Source organism: Bos grunniens, chromosome 27 (assembly GCF_055505025.1).
Source record: "Bos grunniens cultivar Pamir isolate PY7600 chromosome 27, Bosgru_T2T1.0, whole genome shotgun sequence".
Lineage (NCBI taxonomy): Eukaryota > Metazoa > Chordata > Mammalia > Artiodactyla > Bovidae > Bos > Bos grunniens.
The window spans coordinates 38,138,464-38,160,132 of NC_141191.1; the positions used below are offsets into that span (position 1 = coordinate 38,138,464).

Here is a 21,669-nt window from a genome sequence, read left to right on the forward strand (position 1 = left end):
ATCTAAGAAAAAAAATGGAAAATTTTATTCGCACCAACCTGAGGATTATAACCCAGGAGATAGCCTTTTAGAAGGCTCTAAGGGCTCTTTTGTAGAGGCAAAGGAAGAAGTCTGTATACAGGTGATTTTGGCAAGCGGTTTTCAAGCACTCATCTTGGTAGAAGGTTACTGCTGTTCTCAAAGAACAGACATCTTTCTTAGTGGTTTTAGTGCTTCTCTAACTATGGGAAGATGCAAGAAAACGGATTCATAAAATTTTCTCCTTGAAAATATCTGACTATCTGAGGACCAGTTCTGCCAGTTTTCCCAGAGCCCAAAGTGTCTCATCCTGATCTTTGCCCAGAATTCCTTTCGAGATGTCCTGTAGGTGAGCAGCTGCGGTGGCTAGTGACTTGATTCTTGTTGCACTGGAGGTGGGCAATATTCTTTATTTTATAATCCCTTCCCTTTCAGTCTTAATTTTGATCAAGGTTTGGGAAGCATTTTGTGACTAGTTTGTCCCACAGCACTTGGAATGTTCATTCCCAGGTAAGACAAGGATTTTGTTGAAAGGCCTCTCAATGGGCTATCACTGCATTTGGCCCTGTTAATAGAAGCTCAAAGCCTCTGGATTGCTAGGCTTGCTAGTCTCTTGTGGTCCAGAAACGTTTTCCTCTTGCTGTTTCCTCCTTTACCTAGAGTTATAATATAGTCTAATCATTAATTTATAGAACTATATATTTGATCAAGGGCTTCCCAGGTGGCACTAGTGGTGAAGAATTCACCTGCTAATGCAGGAGATCCAAGAGATGTGGGTTCAATTCCAGCGTCACAAGGATCCCCTGGAGGAGGGCATGGCAACCCACTCCAGTTGGGTTGCCCATGCCTGGAGAATCCCATGGACAGAGGAGCCTGGTGGGCTACAGCCGTAGGGTTGCAAAGAGTCGGACATGACCTTAGCCCACACACATGTATTTGATCAATCATTTTAAGTCACCTAATCATCATCAATTTTATTTGAAACTCAGTCACACATTTGCAAGAAACAAGTCTTGTAAAATTAGCAGAATACAAGTAATATCACTAGTGGCATTAATAAGGTCATAAGTAGGTATTTAAACTAAGAATGTCCATGAGGTGTGACCAGTGTCTCCCCAGGTCGTCCGACAAGTCTGTTCTCCACCAATTTCTATCTTTAAGGGATGTGATCTCTTGGCCTTGGACATAAAGCTCACCAAAGATGTCTGTAGGGGCAAGGTGAGTGGTGGGTCATCGTGTTCCCTTACAAGATTGAGAAAGGAATGTTATCATCTAAGGCATGTTATCTTCTGGCTGGAGCTGGAAGAAGAAAAATGGATCTTCTGGGTTGAGCAGGTATTTCTGCAATTGGAGAGGTCCGGTTAATTCGTGATGCAGATGCCCAATGCACACGGGAGGGAACAGAGGCGGCCCAAAAGGACAAAGTTTATAGGTTTTTTATGTTTAAACTTTTTGTTTATGTATGTGTTATGTTTATTTTATGTTTATCTTCTATTTTATGTTTTATTTTTATTTCCATTTTTCAATTTAAATTTGTCTTGCCTTGCCTTAAAATGTGAATCTTTATCTCATCAGTGTCAAAAGGAAAAATGAGTAGCCAGCTATAATGGTGGCTTACCCCTACAATGTGCTGTAATATTCAGTTCAGTTCAGTTCAGTTCGGTCGCTCAGTCGTGTCTGACTCTTTGCGACCCCATGGACTGCAGCATGCCAGGCTTCCCTGTCCTTCACCAACTCCCGAAGCTTGCATAAACTCACAGCAATTGAGTCAGTGATGCCATCCAACCATCTCATCCTCTGTCGTCCTCTTCTCCTCCCACCTTCAATCTTTCCCTGCATCAGGGTCTTTTCCAATGAGTCAACTCTTCGCATCAGGTGGCCAAAGTATTGGAGTTTTAGCTTCAGCATCAGTCCTTCCAACGAATATTCAGGACTCACCTCCTTTAGGATGGACTGGTTGGATTTCCTTGCAGTCCAAAAGACTCTTAACAGTCTTCTCCAATATCACAGTTCAAAAACGTCACTTCTTCTGCGCTCAGCTTTCTTTATAGTCCAACTCTTACATCCATGCATGACTACTGAAAAAGCTACTACCATAGCTTTGACTAAACAGATCTTTGCCAGCAAAGTAATGTCTCCACTTTTTAATATGCTGTCTAGGTTGGTCACAACTTTTTTCCAAGGAGCAAGTGTTGTAATCTATTTGTAATGAAACTGGACTTCTGAAATCTCATCAAGGAGCCTCTGAAAAAATGCAGCTCATGTTAAAACCCACCACTGGGGAGGGGAAGTCTGGAAGATCTTGTGGGTCAGGTCTCACAATTACTGGGGTCTGGAATCTAGACTTTTGGTACTATCTCCAGTGTCGTTATGCATCCAACCACAGCCGTGGCTAACAGGATTGACGAAAGATGCTACTCATCATTGTTTTTGAGTTTCACAAGCCTATATTGAGCTTTGAATTTATATTTGATATTTTTGTCAAGTTTTATTGAAATGGAGCAGTACCCTCTGGTCCTTGCCGCCCCCTGCCCCCTATCCTGCCACATCCTCCACCTGCCTTTTGTCTATGGAAAAATTTAGCCAGAGAATAAGTTTAATCAGGGAAGTGAGAAAATGCAGAAACAAAGCAACTCAACAAGACTAAATAATAATGATAGCTTAGTCAATAAGCATAGTTAAAGACCTTTCATTCTGCTCAAGGGCTATATTCTGAGCCATATCGTGTGAGCTGTCTTGTAGATACTGAAACCCCCACTGGGTGGAAGAAGTTAACTACATGATGACCAGACTATAGCCATGACATAAGCTGCCACAGTTCCAAGAACTGACCTCAAGAAATGGAAACAAACTGACCTGGAACTGAAGATTAACTGGGCTTACAACAATCAAGATGACCCTGGTCAGACCATCAGTGACCAATTTCAAGATGACAGTCAGAGCTGACTGTGCTGTTTCTACGAGTAGCCCACTCCCTCAGCTTATAAAAGCTCCTGCCCTCTGGTTGGGGGCAGGGAGCCAGATTTTGGCTAGGAGTCTGCCACTCCTCACGTTCCCCTCCACCACCAGTTGCCAGCATCCAAAATAAAACAACTTTCCCCTTCCACCAGCCTGGCCTCTTTTTTGACTTTTGAGCAGTGAGCAGCCAAACCCCACTTTGGGCTACATTAGCTTGTAAATAGCACAGCTGTTGTTTATTGCCCCCTTTTCCTATTAAAATTATTAATTTTGGAAATATATATGTACTATGTGTCACAACTGTAATCCTATAAAGTTTTTCTAGTGATAATCTTAAAAAAAAAAAAAAAGAAAGAAAGAAAGAAAGTGGCCCAGGACTCTTTTGACCTTTGAAGAATCAAGGCTAAGATAAACTGGCCTAATTTATAATGCTCTTTCTGTCTGGGTAATGTGTCCATTCACTGAGCTCTGGTGTTTTTCCTGTTATACACCCCTTTTACTATTTTTCCCTATACAGAGTATGTATTGTCTACCAAATTTCATGCATTCAGTACTAGCTCATTTCATGATTTCATTAACTGCATAAATAATTTGTCAAGTTTCTGGTAGTTACACTGTGTAGTTTTCACTCATTTAACAAACATTGATTTTTGAGCAACTGCTATGTGCCAGACTTTATATTCACTGTTAGGAATGGAAAAATGAATTTTAAAAATTCACAGCCCAGCGAAGGAAGCCAGACATATAAAGAGATAATAAAAAAAATGAATAGGGAATTCCTTGCTGGTCCATGGTTAGGACTCCCCAGTTTCACTGTCAAGGATGCGGATTCAATTCCTGGACTAAGAGTGTCAAGGACACTACAGAAAAATAAGAGAACATGTCCTGTTGGAGTTGACCGCTAACATGGGTCTCTAAAGGGTGACCAGATGTTAGCCAGAAATTGCATTTTAGTTAGCTTACTAAACTAAAGCTACTTTTTGAGTTATTATTAAACCAACTGAAGCTCTCCTTTTCTTTTTTCTTTTCTTGAGACTCTCAGAAAGGCAACTTAAAGGAGGTGGTAATGACAGGTGGGTGTGAATGTTAGAAAACAGAGAGCTGGATGAAGAAAAGTAGTTTCCCATACTCATCCAAGACGATGCTCTGCTCAGCCAGGGTTTTCTCAGCCACGTGGCAGGTAGAATGCTGTACAAGTAGACTTTGAGGGCGGGTGTATCCAATTGCTAGAGCCTTTAGAGTCACACATTCCATTTTTCTTTTCTTGAACTTTATAGTCAACAAACAACCTATTGATGTTGGTTTAGTTTCCCAAATAGATTTCCTGCCACTAAGAGTATGAACTGACCTGTGGATTCTCTTAGCCCAATTCTACTATTATCCTAATTCTATTAGTTAATTTAGCATTTTCAGTTATCCAGCTAAATTAATGAATGAGCCTTATCTTGTTATCAGAGACTCCTGTAGGTTTGATTACTACAAAAATCATAACCCAAAGCCAGATCATCCTGCTGTGAATTGGCAAAATTGAGTTCACGTATTTTCATACTGAGGACCACAAATACAAACTGAAAAACTTGTCTTCATTTTGCTCTTACCGGCAAAGTCCTACCGAAGTCCGAATGTTCTTCTATTACTCTCATCCAAAATCTATATCATCCATATTCTGATGAGTCTCAAATTTACATCACAAGCTTGGATTTTTCCTCCCAACTCCAGACTCATGTATTGAAGAATAACATCTCAAATGGTGGTTCCCCTCAATATTAAAAATAGAACTAAACAGTACAAACAATACAGCAACTCCATTTAGGGGTGTATAAATAAGAGAATTAAAAGCAGGATCTCATATATTTGTACATTCATATCATACCAGCATTATTCACAGTATCCAAAAGGTGGAAGCAACTCAAACGCCCACCAGTGGATGACTGGGTGAAGAAAATGTGGTCTATACCTATAATGAAATATTATTTAGCCATAAAAAGGAAGGAAATTCTGGATGAAACTGGAGGACATTATGCTAAGTGAAATACGCCAGTCACAAAAAGATATGAATCTTATGACTTCATTTACATGAGGTATGAGTGTGAGGTTTGAGTATCAAACTCATAGAAACAGAGAGTAGAATGGTGGTTGCCTACAGCTGGGGACAGGGGGAATAGGGGGCTTTGTTTAATGGATATAGTTTTCTTTTTTCAAGATGATAAATTTCTGGAGGTTAATTGCCCAACAATGTGAATATACTTAACACTACCGAACTGCATACTTAGAAGTGGTTAGGATGGTCAATTTTATGTGTATTTCACCACAATACATTTTTTTAAAAGAACCCAACTTTTGCTTAATTTGACATTTCCTCTTGAGAGTTGGAAATCAATGTTTCTAGTTGAGGATTCGCCTCTCAACAAATGTCAAAGGCTTTGCACACACAGCAGGTGACTTGGATAGGAGAGAAGGTACACAGCACACTTGCAGGATGTTTGTACTGGAGAAAGAGTATCTTTTGAAAGAAGTATCTTCCCAGTTCATAGGACCGTGTGTCACACACACAGCAAATGCAGTGATTGTAGAGGCTCATTTTGGGAAATGAACTCAAAGTTAGGATGGTGTGGGAGGTTATTAAACTTCTCACTGAGCCCCTGAACCCTGTGATCCCCAACTCTTAAAGGACTATCCTTCATCAGGTTTTTAAAATTACTCATGTAGTTTTTGTGGTACAAGAGTATGCTCATTCTAGAATGCAAAAATACCTTTAATAATAATCTAAAAGTATAAATTCACAGTGACAAGGGGTTTGCTGTTGGATATATGCTTTCGGCAACAGGCGTCCTCTGTAGGTAAACCTACTTTGTGTCTAATTTTTTCAAGCATTCCTTGTTCATGTTCTTCCTCCCATTTGTATTCCTCCTGCCTAGAAATTACCACGACAGAGATGTGCCCGGATTATCCGCCTTTGCAAACAAAACTTTGAAGCCTAAGGGAGTTATATTGACCCAGTTCTTATTGGCTTCCTCTTTGGAATGAAGTTTGATTACCTTCCTGAACTCAAGAGGTTTAGAGACAGCCCCAGGGAACGTGTGTGCCTATTCTCACGTGTGTGTGTTGATAACCAACAACTGAGTCTACTATATGGTTGGGCAAAGAATCAGTCAACGGCATTTGTGTTCATTCTCTAGTATGTGTAAAATATTTTTAAATTTCAGAATTACTATGCACAAAGAACTGCAGAGTATGGTAAGAATTGTTAAGAAATTTAAACATGAATACATATGAGCAAAGCAGGTGAATGGACGACTTCTACGTTTTGACTGATCCTGGGTCAAGAAAGGAGAGCAGATGTAAGAACCCAAAAAGCAGTTATGATTGTGGTGGCCACTTTAAAGCCTGATCCCTGACACTGATGATGACCAGTTTCTTCTTTTACGGAACTTAATCTAGTTGAAGATTAGACATAGCCATGCATTATTCAGCTTTGCACCATTGGGACCAAAGTTTGTTAAACGAATGGATAAATGATTAAGTTAGTGAATTCGGGAAAAGTCCCACAGGTATGGTAGCATTTAGCATAAGGAGGAGCAGCCCAGTGTCTGGGAGCAGAGCCATCATTCTTGTACGTCGATTTTGAGGTCTAAGAATGTGGACGTTACCCTCAAGACCCACTGTCAGATCATTTAGCGTGGATTGGCAATCTGACAGCAGTGTGCAGAATAAACTAGGAGAGAGGGCTTGACCTTTTAAGAAGGAAAGGGCTGATTTTTTTAAAAAGGAGGATCAACTTTAAGACAGATGATATAAGCTCGGGTCAGGCGTTTGAAGTTTGAAGACATGGTGAGAAAAACACGTGGAAACTCCAGCAGGCAGTAACCAGACTTTAGCAGAGATGTTGGTTCCAAGTTGAGGTAGACATTGAAAAGTTGCACCTTTGAGGGGACTCGGAAATGCCTACACCAACCCTTGAACTCCTTGGCTTTTTGCTAGCTGGCAAAGGAGACTCTGATGATGGTGGTGGTGGTGGTGATGTCAGCTAGCATTTCTTGAGCGTGCCGACCGCAAGCGATCTGTATCTCACTGTATACTCACGACGGCCCCAAGATGACAAGGCCGTTTGGTGACTCAAGCCTCTTTTAGCTAATCAGGGCTCATTTCACTCTCTTCAGAACCTACAACGAGTGTTCCTAGGGCGAAGCAGCCAGTATTCAGGTCCTGGCACAGCGCAGAAGCGTGGAGACCCCTCTTTAGGAAATGGCAACCCACTCCAGTTTTGTTGCCTGGAGAATCCCATGGTTGGAGGAGCCTGCTGTGCTACAGTCCACGGGGTGGCAAAGAGTCGGACACGACTGAGCGAGTTCACTTTCACTTTTTCATTTTCCTCTTATTACAGCAGGAGTCTCTGGGAGGCACGCTCCAGGAGCGCCCAGGGCGCTCAATGCTGGTCTCTGCAGCAGCTAGCCCGGTGGGGTCAGAGGTCTTCGCCCGCCAGCTGGCAGCTCCGCAGCTCCTGAGCGCGCCCACATGGAACTAGCGACGCGGCAGCCCGCCTCTCCGCCTCCCGCACCGTCCCTTGGCTCCCCGCCTCCCCGCCTCCCCGCCTCCCCGCCTCCCCGCCTCCCCGCCTCCCCGGCCCACCACTTGGCGCCTCGTCTGCCGGTCTCCTCGCACCCCGCCCCTCGGAGCCCCGCCTCCTCATCCCCGCCCACCCCCTCGGCTCCGCCTCCTCAGCCCACCACTCGTCGCCCAGTCTGCCCGTCTCTCCGCGCCCCGCCCCTAGAAGCCCCGCCCACTTCTGGGCTCCACCTCCCCGGCCCCACACTAGGCTCCCTGTCAGTCATCTCCCCGCGCCCCGCCCCTCGGAGCCCCGCCTCCTCAGCCCTGCCCACCTCTGGGCCCCGCCTCCCCGCCTCCCGGGCCCACCACTCGGCGCCCCGTCTGCTCCTCTCCCGGCGCCCAGCCCCCTATCGCCCCGCCCTCCGGGGCCACGCCCAGCTCTGCCGGGCGCGCGCCGGCGCGTGGGTGCGGGGCGTGAGGTTAGACGGCGGCGGGCGGGGGTGGGGCTGGGACGCGAGGGTCACGTCAAGGCGGCGTAGACAAAGGGCGGGCGCGCGCACGTTCTTACGCACGCCTGGGGCTGGCGGCGGCGGCGGCGAGGGCGGGACGGACGGCCCGCGGAGGGATTTGGCGCCCGGAGCCTCGCGCTGGGTGAGTCGTACGCTGCCGGCCGTTTCCTGAAGGTCATGAACCTCTAGCGGGGCTGGGGGTTTGGGCGGGTGCCCGCGAGGGCCTGGTCCGGGGACCGCCGTCTCCCTGCGCCGCCCCGGCTTCGGGAGGCATCACTACCGCTGCCGGGGTGGGGGGTTCCGGGCGGTGGAGCGGCCCGCCCGTCCCCGCCGCGCCCTCCGTCCGGGGCCGGGCCTGCGCCCTCGCGCCTCCGGCGTGTGTGAGGTCGCGGGGAAGCGCCTTCGCCGTAACGGCTGAGGCGGCCCCGGGATGTCGATTTTCCGCTCTTGATACCCAAAGGAGCCGCATTTTGCTTTTCTTGGGGATTTCTCAAGCCTCGAAATCCTTGCCTTTCCGTTTTGATTTCACGCCCCGCGAAGCATCCTCTTACCAGAGGAATTAGTGTATTTGCTGGCTTACCGTGGCGCCGAGGGCTTTTAACTTTTGCCGTTGAAAAGTTAGGGAAAATGTACACCGTATGAAACACCACACTTATGTGGAAGACAGCCCCGTACCGGACCCTAGTGCCTCACCGCCCAGGGAAGGTCTCTGTGCCGTGTGGACCTGCTCAGGAATAACTTTATACGGGTCCGTTGAGGATTTCCCTTTCTGGTTCATTTCCCTTAATTTTGGTTGAAGTTCGAGTACCTCTCCTTAGTTCCTTGTCATGTAGATTCTACCTCAAACCAAGAGAAATGGCATGAAAAGCAGTTATCCTTAGACCAAAGATTGTAGAAAAAGAGCCCTGTGTTAATGCCAGTTCGATATTCTTTTCTCATTTTCACAACGGTTTTTTTTTTTTTCAATCTTGTATTATGTAGAATTTCAGACAGAGAAGGAGGTAGAGCAGTGAACCAGCATGTATGCCTCATCCAAACTCACGAGCTCACCTGTGATTGAGCTTGTCTCATCCCCCTCACTCCACCCCCATATCTCTAGGATAAATCCTTGATGTCAAAAGTAGCTTGAGAGTCAGAATAAAAATCTTACTTTATGACTTTGCATTTGGACTGAGCCTACCATTACAAGGCCTTCAACTCAGAAGCACTTAATGGCATTGGAGAAGGATCGGAAAAGACATCTAAAATAATTAAGCACCTGGAGGACAGGTTAAAACAAAAGGTGGGGATGAGAGCTCCAGAGCATCTTGTCTTAACTTTCATTTCTGATGAGCCCTCAAGGCCCAGAGAGATTCAATGACTTGTCCCGAGCTGCAGGGAGTGTGAGAGGTTGAACTGAGGCTGGAAAAGACATCTCCCAAGGCTGCATCTCCGGAGAAGGCAATGGAACCCCACTCCAGTACTCTTGCCTGGAAAATCCCATGGGCGGAGGAGCCTGGTAGGCTGCAGTCCATGGGGTCGCTAAGAGTCGGACACGACTGAGAGACTTCACTTTCACTTTTCACTGTCATGCATTGGAGGAGGAAATGGCAGCCCACTCCAGTGTTCTTGCCTAGAGAATCCCAGGGACGGGGGAGCCTGGGAGGAGGCCGTCTATGGGGTCGCACAGAGTCGGACACGACTGAAGCGACTTAGCAGCAGCAGTAGCAGCAAAGCCGCATCTAGTCTTCCTCCTGTACCCTGCTGCTTGCCTTTGGGTGTTTTCTCTGGAAAAGAGAAAAGTGTGAAAGGGCTGTGATTGAAAACTCTTCTGATGAAGGGCTAGGGTGGGCAAATACGATCCTTTCTGCCAAAATCTGGAATAACGAAACTTTGGGACAGGCCGTAAATTATTTCTTAAGCTAGACTTGGGACAAACTGAGGAGTTCTCATCATAGCTTTGAGGAAACATGGGAAGATGCTGACCTTAAAAGTGGAATTCCAGACTGAGAACGAGAACAAACTTGAAGATTTCGATTACACTCATAGCTATTTAATGAAGCGTGACGAAGAGAAACTGGAAGGATTTTTAGGGGGGTTTACCCTTGGCTTCCCTGGTGGTTCAGACAGGAAAGAATCTGCCTGGAACACAGGAGACCCGGGTTCGATCCCTGGGTTGGGAAGATCTGGAGAAGGGCATGGCAACCCACTCCACTATTCTTGCCTGGAGATTCCCAAGGACAGAGGTGCCTCATGGGCTACAGTCCATGGGATCACAAAGAGTTGGACACGACTCAGCAACTACCTTACTTGATGTTATGCTCTTCGTAGCATCGAAAACAATAGCGCCCTCCCATAAAACATCCTTCCTTGACATGAGCAGATAAGAATCCAGCACTATGTTTGTTATAGGTTAAACTTTTTTCTTTTAAACCATAATCTGCATTTTCTATCGTACTTTATCCAATAAAGTTTCTTCGTCTCAAATAAGACAGGTAAATTCAGTTACCTGGGCCTTAGGTTTTTTTTACCCTTAAATGCTGCCTGAGGGATGCTGTGAATTCTTGTATGTAGACTTCTCTGAGTTTGCTTATAAGTTCAGTTTGTATGATATGACATAATTGTTTATAAATTTACTTTCAGGATGGACTTTTCTTCTGTGAGTTTGTGACCTAAATACAGTAATTGTCATGCACATCTAGCTTATGGAAATGTGGCTCCAGTGAACAGCATCTGGGTATCTTGGTAAATCATTACTCCTGAAGACATGGGGTGGTTGGGGGGGAATTGTTTTTTTTTTTTTTGAGGGGCAAAGGTCGTGTGTGCTGGAGAATATGGGCCTGGTCGAGCTTGAGCTGTACTGCAGATTTGTTTCTTTAGGTAAAACAGAACCTCATCATAGCAGGCCATTTACGTCTTCCTGTATCATTAGGCTCATGGCGGGATGGGCACCTAAGCAAGTGTCATCAGTGCCCTGTATAATAACGCTTACTGTAGCATGAGGAATGGATTTTAGTTAGGAGGAGCATTATCAGTTCTTGGGGTTCCTCATAAGTCCTTTAAGGCGCTCTTTCCTATAAAACACGGACATGCACACGCCACCAGCCATTTGGAGGCTGGCCTTCTCTGTTGGGGCACTAAGGCAATGGCACCCCATTCCAGTATTCTTGCCTGGAAAATCCCATGGATGGAGGAGCCTGGTAGGCTGCGGTCCACGGGGTCGCTAAGAGTCGGACACGACTGAGCGTCTTCACTTTGACTTTTCACTTTCATGCATTGGAGAAGGAAATGGCAGCCCACTGCAGTGTTCTTGCCTGGAGAATCCCAGGGACGGGGGAACCTGGTGGGCTGTCGTCTCTGGGGTCGCACAGAGTCGGACACGACTGAAGTGACTTAGCAGCAGCAGCAGCATAAGAATTGTTAGGGTGTTTTCCTTCTTATTAAACAGTGAGCTCAAGATCTGCAACTCCAGAAAAGTACTTTGTAAAATGTAGGCATATAGTACACTTCTGTTGACTTTTAAAATAGAAAAACAAACCAAAAAACCAGTGAGGGGACTTAAATCCACAGAAGGTGAATGACTTATTGACGGTCACACAAAGCAGAGAGTAACAGAGCTGAGCGTCCAACCTCAGACTGGACTCCTGAGTCCAGTTCTTAGCCCCTTGCTTTGCACGGTTCTCTTCACACCTCAGAGGACTAGGGAGGGGAAGGTATTATACTTGTGAATGTTTCTCCTTACCCATTGGAGATGTCATTATCTTCAGGGTCTGCCTCAAAAGTTTGTGGTCAGTGCTAAGTAAGAAACAGGTGAAAATAATCTTAATAATTTAACCCAAATTATCCAGACTGTCTCTTCAACATGTAATCAACATACAATCCCTTTGTTAAATTGTCTGTTTTTAATTGGAGAATAATTGCTTTACAGCATCGTGTTGGTTTCTGCCATGCATCAACATGGGTCAGCCATAGGTGTGTGTGTCCTGCCCCACCTCCCACTGCATCTCACCCTTCTAGGCTGTCACCAAGCGTCAGACTTGAGCCCCTTGCATCAGACAGCAAGCTTCCACTGGCTGTCTAATTTTACACGCAGTAATGTATATGTTTCAGTAACATACAAGTTCTTAATGAGATCTTTTACATTCCTCTTTTTTCACCCTAAATCACTGAAATTCCAGTGTCTGTTTTTACAGCTCATTTCAATTTCGACTGTCCACGTTCTCCAGTGCTCAGGGGTTACACGTGGTCAGACAGCACAGAATCACTGTCAACTGAAAACAGATGAAAGAGCGTTTTACGTTCCTGGTAGAATGCAGGTCTGAGGTTAGAGGTTTTTTTCCCATTGCACTGGGTCTTTATTGTGTGAATGGGCTTTCTCGAATTTCGGTGAGCGGGGCTGCTCCTCGTTGCAGCGCACAGGCTTCTCATTGCGGTGGCTTGTTTGTTGCAGACTGTGGTCTCTAGAGCTCGGGCTTCAGCAGTTGTGGGGCCCAGCCTTAGTTGCTCCACGGCATGTGGAATCTTCTCAGACCAGGACCCTTTCCCCTGAATTGGCAGTCAGATTCCCATCCACTGTGCCGTCAGGGAAGTTTGTGGTTTTGGTCATGAGTTTTTTTTTTCTTTCCTGTTTCAGTGATTTCTCTGCATATTTAGGGTTGTTTCAACCTTGTGGCAAGTTGAACAAAGAAGTCCCATGTTTCACAGATTTTTGTGATGAAATGCTTTCTCATTTTAAGTAAGACTGCTTAGTCGTAGGGGTGAGGGAGCTTGACTTTTAAAAAATGGCTAGTGACAAAATTCAATAATAAAATAACCCAATAAAAAATAAAGATTTTCACGCTTCACCAGGGAAAACATACAGATGCCCAGTAAGCACACGAAAGATGCTTCACATCGTTGGTCAGGAGGGAAACACAAAACTGTAAGATAAACACCTCACATCCATTAGCCTGTCTAAAATTAAAAAGATCGATCATAACAACTGTTGGTGAAGATGTAGAACAGATGGAACTTTCGGACACTGTTGGTGAGAATTAACACACGGTCCAACCAGTTGAGCAGCCGGTTTGGCAGTTTCATCTAAAGCTAAATGCTACCTCATTCCACTCCTGGGTATTTGTATTTACCCAGGAGAAGTGAAAGTGTGTGTCCTTATGTGGCTGGTAGGTAGTGGCTTTATTTGTAACAGTCCCTAACTGGAAGGACCAATTGCTGGGTGAGCGGGTAAAGAAGCTGTGGCCTGTTCTACCCAGGGCAACAGCTCAGCAGTAGGGACTGACATGGGCAGCAGCTGAATGGTTCTCAAAGGGATTATGCCAAGTGAGATAAACCAGACAGAAAGGTGCTGAAAAAAGGAGGACATGAAGTTGCTTCCAATTACACATACATTACTCAGAAATCAAAGCACCAATTTTCAAATGGAGTTCTGAGAGCAGTGTTCAGGGCCTTAGAGCCCCAGCAAATCAAATTGTCCTTTCTTCACCTGATGACTCCAGAATAGCGGTGTGTCCCGTATCTTTGTCCTTTTTTTTCTTTTCTGGTGATGTTGCTTTATGTTGAACTTGGTTCCATGTTACTTATTACCCAGATCCAACTCACATGAGGCCTTTCTGGGCAAGGAGAAAGTATTTAGGCCTTAACTGAGGTCGACCTCAGTTAAGACAGTGGCCCTGAAGCTGACCATATTCCTGTCGTCTTCCCAGTAAGTTGAATCACCCTTGAGCCTGACATATCCTGGCTTTGTCTCGGACCATCTGTTTTTATTCAGGATTGCTGTCGGCTGTAAGCGTATCCCTGGATTTTCAGCAGCTCAGGTTTGCTTCACCCAGCAGCTCTGGGCTGCCCATCTCCTTGGAAATGTGTTTACACCTTTCCTCCTGAGCAGCAGCATCCTACTCAAGCAAGTTTCTTACACTCCACTCCTCTGACACACTCGACAGCAGATTCACCCCAGTGTATATTTCCTCTGTGTGCATGCCTTTATTTACCATCACATCAAAATGGGGGCATTTGCTGGTCTGTGACCTGACTGAGTAAACTCGGAAAAGTGGATACCTGCCCAGAGCAAAATAGAGTCCAGGGCACAGAAAGACCCCTAGAGGAGGACCCAGATCTGAGATGTAGTCCTGCCTCTCTTACGGGCACCTTTGCGGCTCGTCTCAATCACTTAACTCTTCCAAGGCTTGATAATTTAAGCCATTAGAAGAGCTTGGATTAGAGTTCTCGGTAATTGACTAATAAAGTCGTGGCTTGCTCTAGCCATCTTTGGGGTTGTAAACGCCTTCCTGCAGCAGTGGTGTCGAAAGCAGATTTCTCCTTAGTGTTACGTCATGGCTTGGGAAACACCTTCCAGAGCCCCTTCTCTGTAGTAACAGGAACCTAGCATAGTAGTAATGATGTGTTTTGAACATTTCCCTTGTTCTAGGCACTGTGAAAGTGAACGGTTTTTTTTGGCAGGTGTTGTTGAACAGAAGCTTAAAGACATTTAAGTTATTTACTCAAAATAACAGACTGGGCTTCCCAGCGGGGTGAGTGGTAAAGAATCTGCCTGCCAGTACAGAACATGAGTTCGATCCCTGGGTTGGGAAGATCCCCTGGAGGAGGAAATGGCAGCCCACTCCAGTCTTCTTGCCTGGGGAATCCCAGGGACAGAGCAGCCTGGTGGGCTGTAGTCCACGGGGTTGCAAAAGAGTCAGACTTGACTGAAGAGCAGAGCACACACATATGCACGCACACTCAAACTAGTAAAGTGATCAAGTTAGGATTCAAATCCTAATGTCTTTTTTTTGATTCCTGTCTGCAGACATTACCAAATGGTCCCAAGGTGGGTAGAATCAATTGCCCCAAGTTGAGAACTACTGCTCCAGTTTATGTTTAGTAAGAGTTTTTAGAAGTAGAGTTGCTGGACCTAAGGTTATATGTAATTTAAATTCTGACGGTGATTACCGAATTGTTCTGTGTAGAGGTTGTATCCTTGTGCATGCCAGTCAGTAGTATTTGAGGGTCTTTTCTTTTTTCGCCAATAGGATGGGTTATCAGAAACTTTTTTTGCTGCCTCACTGTGGTTTTCATTCTCGTTTCTTGACAGCTGACCTTTGTCTAGGCTCTTAGTGCTTGCTAGGCACCGTGTAGTAGCTTGTGGTCTGTGGATTTTGTGACATGCTTTGAAATGCCTTCCTCCCCATCCAGCCTCTTAAAGTTTGGTACTTAGTATTGTGGACAGCACCCAGGGTGTCCTCTGATCATAATGAAGTGATCATAGGTACCATTTATTGAGATCTAACGTGCAATAGACGTTGTGCTTAGTATGCTTTAAAAATACACTGTGTCGCCTAAGCACTTATCTTTCATACAGAGGCCTGTCTTGTTTCTGAATGGGTGTTTGACGTCTTCCTCAGCAGCAGGTGTGGCCTCCTGAGGTGTAGGGTGTGTCACAGAGCTATGGAGAGCTGACAGAAAAGCAGTTCCTGCAGCTGGGAGTCTAGTAGTCCCTGCCTGGGCTTCCCAGGTGGCGCTAGTGGTACAGAACCTGCCTGCCAGCACAAGAGGCGTGTTCATCCCTGGGTCAGGAAGATCCCCCAGAGAAGGAAATGGCAGCCCACTCCAGTATTGCCCGGAGAATCCCAGCAACAGAGGAGCTTGGCGGGCTGTAGTCCATAGGATCCAGAGGATCAGACACAACCGAAGCAACTCAGCATGCACATGCCTGGTGATCCAGTCAGAATTGGTTTAGAAGCCTCAATTTAAATTTGTAAGATCCCTGTTATTTTCTCTTCCAGAACTCTTTTTTTTTTTTTTTAACATATATATAAATTGAAGTATAGTTGGTGTATAATATTATATAAGGTACAAGTGAACCATATAGGGATTCATAATTTTTAAAGGTTATACTCCATTTAGAGTTATTAGTATTATAGAATATTGACTGTATCATCAATGTTGAATAGGATACCCTTGTAGCTTATTGTATACCCAATAGTTCATACCTCTTAATCACTTACCCTTTTGTTACGCCTTCCCTCTCCCCACTGGTAACCACTGGCTTGCTCTCTATCTGTGAGTCGCTCCTCTTTGGTACACTCTCTAGTCTGTCTCTGACTGACCTTTCACTTGGCATAACGCCCTCCAGGTCCATCCACATTGCTGCAGATAGCAGCATTTCACCTTTTTACGGCTGAATGGTGTTCCATTGTGTGCATCCCCCACAGCATCTTTATGCGGTCATCTGTTGGTGGACACTTAGGTTCCTTCTGTATCTTGGCTATTGCAAATAATGCAGCCGGGACCATTGCAGTGCATAATCTTTTTGAATTACTGTTTTTTGTTTTCTTTGGATATATGCCCAAGAGTGAGATTGCTGGATCGTATGGTAATTCTGTTTATAGTTTCTTGAGGAAGAACTATACTGTTTTCCACAGTGGACACAGCAGCTTACATTCTCACCAGCAGTGTATGAGAGGTCCCTTGTCTCCACCCACAACTTTCTTCTTGTTGACAGTCATCGAAGTGTGAAGTGATGGCTGTGTGTGTGCCTTTTTGTGGAAAATGTGCGTGTAGGTGTGTGTGTTTACCACAACATGCTTTCATACCTAACGTGGTGTGGGGCATGGGGTATGTGCCCTGAGCTAGTCACCCTGAGAACTGAGAAGTGTCCCGTTTGGGGGCTCTGGTTTGCACCCCGGGGTTGAAGAGTCTCATTAGCTTAGAGGTGGACCATCAGCTTCCTGTGATGAGACCACCTTCCCTCCCGAAAGGCTCAGAACTTCGTTCTTAGGGTTTCCTTGGACTGGCTGGACTCCTGGGGGAACGTTGGTCCAAGTGACTCTGGATTTGGCTGAAAGTGGGGGAGGTGAAGAGAAAGTAACTATTGCTTTGAGCTGATGACTTCCGCTGCTTCCTGTCAAGGAGTTGCAGTTCTGTTGCCTTTCCTACAAGAACATTTATCTAGCAACTGGTGTGATAGTTCTGATGTGAACAGTTTGCTGTACTTCCAGAGACTGGAGTCCGTGTTGAGGGGCCTTAAGGCACCAGCACCTCTGGGTGTAATGGCGGCTCCGGGATCCAGCAACATGTTTGGGGGCCCGTTTGATACCCACAGCTTTCTTACCTCGTCCATACTTCTAAGAATCCACAGGAGGATTGTTCGGTGTTGGCCACAGAACTTGTTTGGCTAGTTGCTGTTCTGTGTTCTGGAGTCTGGTACTCTGGGGTGGAGTCTGGGTAGGGGGCTAGGGACAGCGGGGCAGTTCACTGCCTCTGAGGGGAGGAAGGAGCTCTGGGGTCAGGGGTCTGCAGGCTGCTGCTGTGAAGGGTCGCCTAGTAGATAGCTGAGGCTTTGCAGGCTGTGGTCTTGTCACATTATCCTTTTTCTTAGGACTGTCAATAAAGATGTAAACACTGTTCCTAGGTCATGAACCTTATCAAAACTGCCTCAGATTTGGCCCAGGGACCTGGTGTGCCCACTTCTGAACTAGGTGAAGTAATTAGTTTATTGCTAAATGTGTTTACTTTCATGTTTTGAGGACATGAACCCAGAATAACCTTGGGAATTCTCAGTTGGTTGTGGTCCAGAGTAAAGAGATCTAAGCTCTGACTTGGGAAATCAAAGTCACCCTGCTGTCTGTCACCTTGGGCCCATGGACGTCAAGGTGATCGTGGCTTATGTGACAGCAGCTATCCCCTGGCACAGGGGTTGGGGAGTTGGATAGAGATGCGGCCCTGGGATTAGGCTGGAATTTGACAGGTTTAAGGAATACAGTGACTCAGCAGATTGACTTGATTTTAGTCTCAGAAATAGATCTAACTTCCTGAATGTCCTTTGGGACACTGTTAGAAATCTGGCGTGTACCAACAGCTTGACCAGTTTATAGAAATAGGCAAACAGGTTTGTATCTTGGATTCTGAGAACACCAAATTCTGCTACAGGAATGCAGATTTGTCTTGTGGTTTCTCCCTGGTCACAAGAAGTTCTACGCACCTGGCCCAGCATGGAGGAAGTGTTGGCGTAGCTCAGGGTGTTTGAGAGAGAGGAGGTCCTGGGGGTTACAGAGCGGGGCTGGGAAGTGGGCGCGCTTGTCCATGTGCCTCCTCCGCTGGCTGCAGCCGTGCAGCCCCAGGCAGCTCCCCCTCTCCGCCTCTTTCCCTCACCTGTCCACAGCAGGGCTGACAGTAACGCCACCGTAGGGCGCGGCGGGAGTTCGGTGAGGACGGCCCGTGGAAGGTGCTTACTGTGTGAGCTCAGTGTCCGTCTTGGTGGTGTTGCATAAGCGTTAGCGATGACCATGTGGAAGCGGAAGTGGAGGACCACTGCCCCTGAAACAGCTGGAAATCACCGATCTTTTCACTGTCTTAGTTTCCCTGCCAGGGCTGTGGGACATGGCGGGAGCAGTTAGGGGTCAGGGAATGGGGTCCGGGTCTCCCCCGCTGAGTTCCCTAACTGGTAAAATGGAGAGTACATATTGACAGGTTGTGAAGTAACATGAGAAAGGCCTTTGAACTCTGTACTGCAGTGGACAGGACTCACAGTGAAGTCAGGCCCCTGTGCACTTGTCCCCTTGCTTGAACTTTTAAATGTACTGGAACCAAGCCAGAAGGAGATTGGTGTGAGGACAGAAATGTTTGCCAGAGAAAAGTGAGAGGATGCTCCCACATTTGGAACAAGGGACTGTATTAAGTGAAAAGCCAAGAAGGCTACATCCTGTAAGGTTCCAATTAGGTGACATTCTGGGAAAAAATCTAACTGGAGACAGTGAAAAGATCGGTGATTTCCAGGGGTTGAGGGCAGGGAGGGATGAAAAATCAGAGCCCAGAGGATTTTTAGAGCAGAAGATATTCTGTACGCTACTATAATGATGGGTACCTAGCACTGTACAACCCCAAGAGTGAACCCTAATGTAAACAGCCTTTCTAATAAAAGAATGGACGGAGCGTCCCTGGTGGTCTAGTGGTTAAGAATCCGCCTGCCCATACAGGGGACACAGGTTTGATCCCCGGACCGGGAAGGTCGCACCTGCTGCAGAGCAGCTAAGCCCGTGCGCCACAGCTCCTGAGCCTGGGCACAGAGCCCTCGAGCCAGGCGCCAGTGAAGCCCGTGCGCCTGGAGCCGTGCTCACAGCAAGGGAAGCCGCCGCTGCTCACCGCAGCCAGAGGGAGCCGGAGCACGTCAACCAACACCAGCTTGGCCAAAACCAGAAACAGAATAATAAATCTTAAAAAAAAAAAAAGTGGCCAGAAAGGCTGGAGGAGTTATCTACCAAGAAAATGTGACGGTATCTTGTAAAACTAAACTGTGCTTCTGGGAATTCCCTGGTGGTCCAGGGGTTAGAACTCAGCACTTCTACCACAGGGGCCACAGGGGTCGATGCCCTTTCAGGGAACTCAGATCCCACAAGCCACACAGTGCAGCAAAAAAAACCCTGTATTTCCCAAGTCAGAAGTGGAAGACAGATAAGGTATATTCTCACATAAATGTGGCGTTCAGAACATATGCACTTGCAGAAACAGAAGAATGGTGGTTACCAGGGACCAAGGGGTAAGACAAATGGGGAAATGTCGGGCAAAGCGTAAATACTTACAGTTTTATGAAATGAGAAAGTTCTGGGATAGTGATTACAGTTGAAAGTTGTTGAGAGGGTAGATCTTACATGGTCTCACCACATACACAGAAAAGGTGACTCTCTGACTAACACTCTGCTGCTGCTGCTAAGTCACTTCAGTCGTGTCCAACTCTGTGTGACCCCATAGACGGCAGCCCACCAGGCTCCCCCGTCCCTGGGATTCTCCTGGCAAGAACACTGGAGTGGGTTGCCATTGCCTTCTCCAATGCATGAAAGTGAAAAGTGAAAGCGAAGTCGCTCAGTCGTGTCCGACTCTTAGCAACCCCATGGACTGCAGCCTACAAGACTCCTCCATCCATGGGATTTTCCAGGCGAGAGTACTGGAGTGGGCTGCCATATCAAATCCTGCTTTGGCTCCGCAGAGTTGCTCAGTGTTAATGTGTCGGTTTTGTCAGTTCAGTTCAGTCACTCAGTCGTGTCCAACTCTTTGCGACCCCATGAATCGCAGCACACCAGGCCTCCCTGTCAACATCACCAACTCCCAGAGTTTACCCAAACTCATGTCCATCGAGTTGGTGATGCCATCCAGCGATCTCATCCTATGTCGTCCCCTTCTTCTCCTGTCCCCAATCTGTCCCAGCATCAGGGTCTTTTCCAGTGAGTCAACTCTGCATGAGGTGGCCAAAGTACTGGAGTTTCAGCTTCAGCATCAGTCCTTCCAATGAACACCCAGGACTGGTCTCCTTTAGGATGGACTGGTTGGATCTCCTTGCAGTTCACGGGACTCTCAAGAGTCTTCTCCAGCACCACAGTTCAAAAGCATCAATTCTTCGGCGCTCAGCTTTCTTCACAGTCCAACTCTCACATCCATACGTGACCAAGGCTATGGAAAAACCATAGCCTTGACTAGACAGACCTTTGTTGGCAAAGTAATATCTCTGCTTTTTAGTATGCTATCTAGGTTGGTCATAACTTTCCTTCCAAGGAGTAAGCGTCTTTTAATTTCATGGCTGCAATCACCATCTGCAGTGATTTTGGAGCCCCAGAAAAAATAAAGTCTGACACTGTTTCCACTGTTTCCCCATCTATTTCCCATGAAGTGATGGGACCAGATGCCATGATCTTTGTTTTCTGAATGTTGAGCTTTAAGCCAACTTTTTGTCAGTAAATCAGGGGAAATAAAAACGAGTTATTTTTTTCCGTTATACCTAGATTTCCTTTTCCCCTGCAATTCCATCTCTAGGAGGTTATCCTGAAAATATATTTGCACGTGCATTTTGTATGCTGAATCACATAGACAGGTTCATTGTATTGTTTATAACAACAGAAGGGTAGAAACATTGGTGTCCACCCTCAGGAGAGAGCTGTTAACTGACTCACGGAGCATTCTTACAGCTGAGAACTGTGCACCTGTCTACAGGAAGGGAGCTCCGTTGGTGCGGAGGCAGCACTGTCCCAGGACGTGTCGAGCCAGGAAATAAGACAGAAAGCAGTGTTCAGCGCGGGCCCTCCTGCTGCCTGGGTGGCTGGGGCAGGAGCGATCCCTAACGGTGTCCCAGGGTGTGGGGGAACGTCTCAGGAAGCATCCGGAGTGTCCTAATGTTGGGGCTGCTTCTGCGGCCCAGAGCTCCAGGCAGTGGGGGACAGCGAGGAGGCCCATCTTCTCCTTGGAGTGTGCCCTCTTTATCTCTTGAAAGGTGTCTTGTGTCCATATATTTTCCTTAATTCATTTTTTAAATTTGAGGTCTCTAATGATTTTTTTTTTAATTGAAGTATACTTGATCTATGGTGTTGGGTTAGTTTGTGCTGTGCAGCAGAGTGACTCAGTTTAAGCATATACATACATTCTTTTTCATATTCTTTTCCATTATCGTTTTATCAGGACACTGCATATGGTTCCCTGTGCTGCGTGGTGGGATCCTGTTTGTCCATGTAGTGGTGGACAAACCACTACATGTAATGGTTTGCATCTGCTGAGCCCAGACACGCGTGTGTTTCCTATTAGAAAAGTGTGAGTGGCTCCAGCGGTACTTACACCAGCGGGGTTGAAACCTGGATGAAACGCCTGCGGTTTTCGTCCACGCCCGCATGTGCTGCCTGTG

General features: G+C 46.4%; 1 protein-coding gene across 3 annotated transcripts in view; it reads left to right on the top strand.

Moving 5' to 3' along the window:
* Positions 1-8,115: 8,115 nt before the first annotated feature.
* Positions 8,116-21,669, top strand: part of GPAT4 (glycerol-3-phosphate acyltransferase 4) — a 30,840-nt gene continuing 17,286 nt past the window's right edge. For all 3 annotated transcript variants that reach the window (XM_086379613.1, XM_086379612.1, XM_086379615.1), the window contains exon 1: positions 8,116-8,175. The gene's annotated coding sequence lies outside the window, so the exon portion shown is untranslated. The remainder of the gene's footprint in view (positions 8,176-21,669) is intronic.